This window comes from Theobroma umbraticum, unplaced genomic scaffold (genome assembly GCF_002168275.2).
Source record: "Theobroma umbraticum cultivar Fairchild unplaced genomic scaffold, ASM216827v3 scaffold_95.0, whole genome shotgun sequence".
Taxonomy (NCBI): Eukaryota; Viridiplantae; Streptophyta; class Magnoliopsida; order Malvales; family Malvaceae; genus Theobroma; species Theobroma umbraticum.
In genome coordinates this window covers 9,951,376-9,958,302 of record NW_018397257.1, presented here as the reverse complement: position 1 = coordinate 9,958,302, position 6,927 = coordinate 9,951,376, and the positions used below count along the sequence as shown (strand labels likewise).

At 37.5% G+C, this 6,927-nt stretch overlaps 1 pseudogene across 4 annotated transcripts; it reads left to right on the top strand.

Annotated features, from left to right (window-relative positions):
- The first annotated feature begins 2,281 nt into the window (after positions 1–2,281).
- On the top strand, positions 2,282–6,563 carry LOC110412031 (scarecrow-like protein 14 pseudogene; annotated as a pseudogene). Of its 4 annotated transcripts, none has more exons than XR_016350988.1 (3): positions 2,283–2,550; positions 2,891–5,358; positions 5,605–6,156. The product of XR_016350988.1 is annotated as a scarecrow-like protein 14 pseudogene, transcript variant X1 (transcript). The 4 variants fall into 4 exon arrangements; XR_016350989.1 differs by having other exon boundaries at positions 2,283–2,716; XR_016350990.1 differs by lacking the exon at positions 5,605–6,156 and adding an exon at positions 6,166–6,563 and having other exon boundaries at positions 2,282–5,358.
- The last annotated feature ends 364 nt before the right edge of the window (positions 6,564–6,927 follow it).

Genomic DNA, 6,927 nt, shown 5'->3' with positions numbered 1-6,927 from the left:
ATTCTCCAATGTCAATTGCCATAACTACTTTTTTGTTTTTGAAAATAATTGCCATGACTGCTCATGAGCCTTTAAACACACACACATAAAAAAAAGTCTGGACTTTAATTCAAGCAATATTTATGTCCTAGCTACAAAAAAAAAAAGTCTGAAAATCATGGAAACATGATCATGTGCTTTAAATGGGTTTAAACCATTATGGCATTAAGTTGATGACAAAAGGTGGACAGTATCAGATTCCATTTGTTGATGCATCAACAAGAAAGCTTTTAGGTTTAATTAATATTCCTGCATACTATATAGGATAATAATAGGCATTGATGCAGCCCCTCCAACTCTCCTAGTTTCAATGGGATTTTCCATTTTTATTCAGTCTTGTTTCTTAATTTATGACAACCCTTCTTTTAGCTTTTTGTTCACATATTTTTCTCATAAAAAGAAATTCATAACCTTTTATATAGCTTAATTGGTCACTTGTTACTTGCAAAGTATTCCTACTAACTATTTTATTTTGCCTTTGGGTACAAATATACTATTGGCATCGGAGCATAAGCATTGGGAATGATTAGATCTATTTATAGACATGCAAGCACGTGTAAATGATTAGATTTGTACAGTGGAAATCTTTCTTCAGATTTTATGGTCCCCTGTTGCACTTTTTTCATTATTAAAACTGCAAAATCAGGCACAAAGATAATACAAAACAAGGGAATAATGATAAAGTACAAGTAATATATTTGGTGCTTAGTCTAATTTATTTATTAAGAAGATGATAATATTTGATTCAGAATAATGTACATGGTACTACGTATATAAAGGTTTTAGCTTATACATGGCTGGCAATAGCTAGACAAAAAGCAATAATTTTATGATAAAAGGTAGAATATTTGTTTTGCTTCAGTCAATCTGGGTTTGGTAGATTTGTGACTTCCCAGAGGTTAAATACTTGGGAAAGTACTGTAATAGTACAACAAAAACTTTCGAGACCAATCCACAGGATTCACATGAAACCGCAGCAGCGTTCACACTTGAAAACACAATCTCTAACATTAATTATTTTGTCTTGTCCCTCCTCCAAGTTGGAGATTCTTGTTTCCCAAGTTTTACCAAGGCTTTGACTTCTGAAACAGAAGGAGAAAAACGAAAGAAAGCCTTGATCTCCAAGCTACCCATTGTGAAAACCAGTGGGCTTTCTGCTGTTAGACTATTCTGACTTGAGTTCTCTTTATTATAATTAAAACCTCACTTACTTCTCTAATATAATAAATCTCTTTCTAAGTTGAATGACTATTTTTCATTAATGTGATGGAATATGATAAAAATATTTTTGAACAAGCTTCAAGTCAACACGATTGACTTTCATGTAATTGCTTAAAGTATGAGTAGTTTGTTTACTACAAGCTAAAAAATAAGAGCATATTTGAGAGGAAAATCGCTGGTCATTTCATGTGTACAATGAACAATTTAATTTGGATTACAAACTTCACATCTGCTGAGCATGGTGGCAAAAAAAAGGGAAAAAGAAACCCAATTTGCATAGTTTTGGCCCTGATTGCAGCTTGACATCTGTTGGTTCTTGTTCAGATGTTGGTTCGAATTCAACGCCAGACATAAAGGGAGGGGGCCCAGATTATATATAGGCATCAAAGTAGAACTCGTATACCTAATACACTGCCAGTGCTTGTCAGTCAACTTCTGCATGAAAAAAGAAAACCCCAAAGAACACTAATTGTCTTGATATCATTATTTGTGGTGTTGGTGGTTAACGTAGAAAAATTTCTATGGTGAAGTTGGAAAGTAATCTTATTAATATCAATGAAAGCAAGAACTCTTTGATGATTGAAATTTGTTGTATTTCTTCTGAAGAAATTAGCATATTACAATTCTTTAAATTTTACTTTGAAATTTTCAATACCATAACCATGAAAAAGACAATTCTAGTCAAGTACGTTGAGGTTACATTGCTGAGTAAACATATCTTGGGAAGAAGTAAAATGGGTAGCATGAGCGTAGAGGGGGCTGGAAAGGTTTTAGTTGGCAATTTGGTAGCAAAACTTTCCAAAGAAACTTGTCTCAAATTTGAAAATCTTGAAATGGTTGATAGAGGATATGACATATACTGGTTTGTTTTGTAGGAAGAATAACTAGGATTTACACTGAAGAGGTATAGATACGATGTACCAAAACCAGAAAAGAGCAAAACAGACATGTTGACTAGCCAATAGCCGCTGCAATAACGGGCGAACACTTTTCCAAAGATATGTTGAAAGTCTTCATCACTCTCTGATACATGAGAGTTTCTCTCCCTTCCAAGAAAGTTCCTGTCTTTCTTCTCTTCAGTCTTCAAGGCTCTTACTATTCTCCTATTTAACAGACCAGCTCTGCATCTTTCTCAAAAGGCTTCCCTCCTCTGCCCTTCTTTCCTTTTATTTCCTCTTAAGGTCTATCTCTTTGAGTTACGTTAAGTCTTGTTTCCTGGTGCTTCTCTTCTTCATTTCGACTATTCTATCCCTCAAGTTTTCACTTTTGGTTGAATTGGTTCATTCTCTGGTATTTGCTTCTCTTTTGTTTCTTTAAACTTTCCTTTTGTAATCTGTGTGATGCGTTTGTTTATGTTTCTTTTTAATATGTTCCCTTTTCTATGGTGATTTTGTGATCTTATTTTAGATACCAGAAGTTTGAATCTTGAAAGGTCTAGTCTAGAGATCACCATAAGGTTGCTCCTTTGATGCATAGCTTATCTGTTATTTTATCAAATTCCAAGGCTTTCTAGTCTGTAGTGTATCTTTTCTTAGTGAGATAGATAAATTCACCTTCCTTTTATCTTGGAATAGATAAATTAGAGATAGGTGTTTTCAGGGTTTGACTTTTTTCCTGTTCTGGGTTGTAGGTTTGGGTTTTTTTGATGGTCATGGATCCAAAATTCACTGAATTCACTGATTATATAAACGGTTTTAGAGTTGAAGATGATACACATCTATTCACTTCTGGTCAGTACCCGAATTTCACAAATGGACTAGAATTTAATGTCCCTTCTCCAGATCTTGGCTTTATGAGTGTGAATGTTCCTGTTATACCTCCTACTCCTGACCCTGGTATTTCCGTTCCACCTATTTCTGTAAGTTCGGATGGGAGCTCGTTTTCTGCGTCCACGGGCTGGAGCCCAGATGGGGAGTCTTCCTCACCTTCTGATGACAGTGACTCCACGGATCCAGTTCTCAAGTACATAAGGCAGATGCTTATGGAAGAGAACATGGAGGATAAGCCTTACATGTTTAATGATTATTTGGCTCTTGAAGACACTGAGAAATCATTATATGAAGTCCTTGGCGAGCAATATCCTCCGACTAATCAACCCCAACCTTTTCTCAATGTGAATGTGGAGAGTCCCGATAGTAATCTTTCTGGTAATAGCCGTGATTATGGTAGTAACAGCAATTCTAGTACAAGTATTGGCACCAGTAATGGGACTAGTAATTATGTTGATCACTGGGGGGTTGGTGAAGCCGTAGAGCATGCTCCTTCGTTGTTACAAGCTCCTCTTTCTGGTGATTACCATTTCCAGTCCACTTTGCAACAGCCCAGTTCACAATTTTCTGTCAATTCAACTAATAGCTTGAGTAACATGGGTAATGGGTTGATGGAATCTTCTGTTAGTGAGCTTCTAGCTCAGAACATCTTCAGTGATAAGGAATCTGTCTTGCAGTTCCAGAGAGGGTTTGAAGAAGCCAGTAAATTCCTCCCTAGTAGTAATCAACTAATTATTGACCTAGAGAGCAACACATTCCCTATGGGGCAAAAGGGGAGGGTTCCAAACCTTGTAGTCAAGGTGGAGAAGGATGAGAGGGAGAACTCACCGGATGGATTGAGGGGTAGGAAGAATCATGAACGAGATGATGGAGATTTGGAAGAAGAGAGGAGTAACAAGCAATCAGCCGTTTATACAGAAGAGAGTGATTTGTCAGATATTTTTGATAAGGTGTTACTCTGTACTGATGGAAAAGCTATGTGTGGTTTCAATAAAACTGTGCAGCAGGGAGAAACCAAAACCTTGCTGCAAAAAGAACAATCAAATGGATCCAGTGTTGGGAAAACTCGTTCCAGAAAACAGGAGAAGAAGAAAGAAACAGTGGATTTGAGAACTCTTCTAATTCTCTGTGCGCAAGCTGTTTCTGCTGATGATCGTAGGACTGCTGGTGAACTGCTAAAGCAGATTAAAGAGCACTCGTCCCCTCTTGGTGATGGAACTCAGAGGTTGGCCCATTTCTTTGCAAATGGCCTTGAGGCACGCTTGGATGGCAGTGGTACTGCAATTCAAAATTTATATTCTTCCCTAGCTTCCAAGAAGACTACAGCTGCTGATATGTTGAAAGCTTACCAAGGGTATCTTTGTGCTTGTCCATTTAAGAAGCTACCAATTTTCTTTGCAAACAAAACGATTTGCCACATGGCTGAGAAAGCAAGCACCCTTCATATTGTAGACTTCGGTATCCTGTATGGTTTCCAATGGCCCATTCTTATCCAGCATCTCTCGAAGAGACCTGGTGGGCCTCCTAAGCTACGCATAACTGGAATAGAGATTCCTCAACGTGGTTTCCGCCCAGCAGAAAGAATTGAGGAGACAGGTCGTCGCTTGGAAAGGTATTGCAAGCGCTTTGATGTTCCATTTGAATACAATCCAATAGCAGCTCAAAACTGGGAAACCATCCAAGTAGAGGACATCAAGATTAATAGCAATGAGATGCTTGCTGTAAATTGTCTTTTTCGGTTTAAGAATCTACTGGATGAGACAGCTGGGGTGGACTGCCCAAGGAATGCTGTTCTAAAATTGATCAGGAAAATGAACCCTGATATTTTTGTTCACTCTATAAGCAATGGATCTTATAATGCTCCCTTTTTTCTTACAAGGTTCAGGGAGGCTCTATTCTCTCTCTCTGCAATATTTGATATGTTTGAAAATACATTACCTCGTGAAGAGCCAGCAAGGTTGTTATTTGAGAGGGAGTTTTATGGGCGGGAAGCCATGAATGTTGTAGCATGTGAGGGCTCGGCGAGGGTTGAGAGGCCAGAGACGTACAAGCAATGGCAGGTTCGGACAATAAGGGCAGGGTTCAAGCCACTTCCATTGAACCAGGAACTGATGGAGACAGTTAGAGCTAAGTTGAAGTCTTGGTACCACAAAGATTTTGTAATTGATGAAGACAACCACTGGATGCTGCAGGGATGGAAGGGGAGGATTCTTTATGCTTCTAGCTGTTGGATACCTGCACAGGAATCTTGACCCGAAAAACTGAGAACATGACTAAGATAATCTTTCAGAAAACGACCGGCGATGATAACTTCAACATATGGGCAAAGGTAACACTTCGTCACAGTTTATATTTCATCGCCCTTTTCTGTTTTTCTCTCGTTCTTAACATGTGCATGCACAGACACACTCGTGTGTACATGTGCATGGGTTCACAAGCATATCATTTAGATAAATACATTTTTGCCTGAGAAATTTAGAGTAGGGGTATTAATGCTGTGTGTTAGGCAGTCCTTTTTGTTAATTAGCCCAGCACATGAATTAAAGAGCTGATTTTGCTACATTCACTTGCTCAGATTACATAGCAGCATTTGCCTTCTTCCTGAAGAATCTTATGGAGTTAAGAGGTTTCTAGTTGTATGGTCTGAGGTTTACTAGATATTCTGTACATTAACTTCAGCTTGGCTCATCTAGTGATTGAGAGTTACTGATCCTGTTGTGAAGTGTCACCATCTTAGTGCTTTTCAAGGTGGAACAATGGGGCATATGATCTACTGAATAAAGCTTTGGAGAAATCTATGATCCTGTTGTTTTGTAGAGGCTGTACTAACTAAATGCCTATGAGCTTTCATACTGGGATGTTATATAATCAAATCATGTTCTTCCTTTCCTGGTCACTTCCCCCTGTCAGTGGTGGTGATCAGGGGAAGTTGCTTCTTAGCATGTTGTCTGTAAATATTTCCATGAGTTTGATGAACTGCATTTGTTCAATCTTAGTCTATGAAAGTCAAGTTTTGCAGAAACCTGTTTTGGTACTTTGTTTACATGTTCATTGATTGCTTAATTGTCTTGTGATTCTGTCGTTTCTACCATTATCGCCATGATCAGACACAAAGCATTGTTTTATGATTCAGCAGGAGATTGTTGTTTGTAGAACAGTACATAGTGATTCTGTTACTTTGTGATTCGATGGTCTGTGAGAAGATTGTGAAGGGGGAAGGCAGGGATCCAACTTCTTTTCTTTTCGGTGTACTATGAATGAAGCATTGAAGATTCATTGCCAAAGGACAAAAGCAGAGGATGGCCTCCAAATACAAACACATTGGGTTAGGAACTCGATTCCTTTGCATAACTCACATTTGTCATTGTTGGATGTCAATACGGTCGGTTTTTTTTTTTATATATGATTGAGGGAGGGAATCCAATCCTGCTCTTTTGGTACAAATGTTCGGATGCACCCATACGATCGATTTAGTCGGTTTAATGTTAAAAATTTGTAAATCAAAACAATCAAATTTATTCATTCGAAAAATTAAATTGAATCGAATATCTAAAAATGATCAAATCCATCGAGATATTTCAATTGAACTTCAATTCATATTAATTTTTTCTTTGGGAGAAAGATGAATATTTCATCACTTCATCAACATCAATATATTGTGAGAGCGACTTTACATAATATATTGCAACTATCACCCATAATATTACTTAAAGCATGAAAGATGAGTCTCATTAAAAACATTACCATGAAAAAATCCAGTGAGATAAAAATCCTGGTAAGGAAAAAAAAGTATCCAAGCTAATCATGTATTACAAATAACCAAATTTAAGCCCACACACCCTTTAACTAATTGATCAATAAGGCACCTTTAGTCACACAATCTTTAACTGAGTGTGGT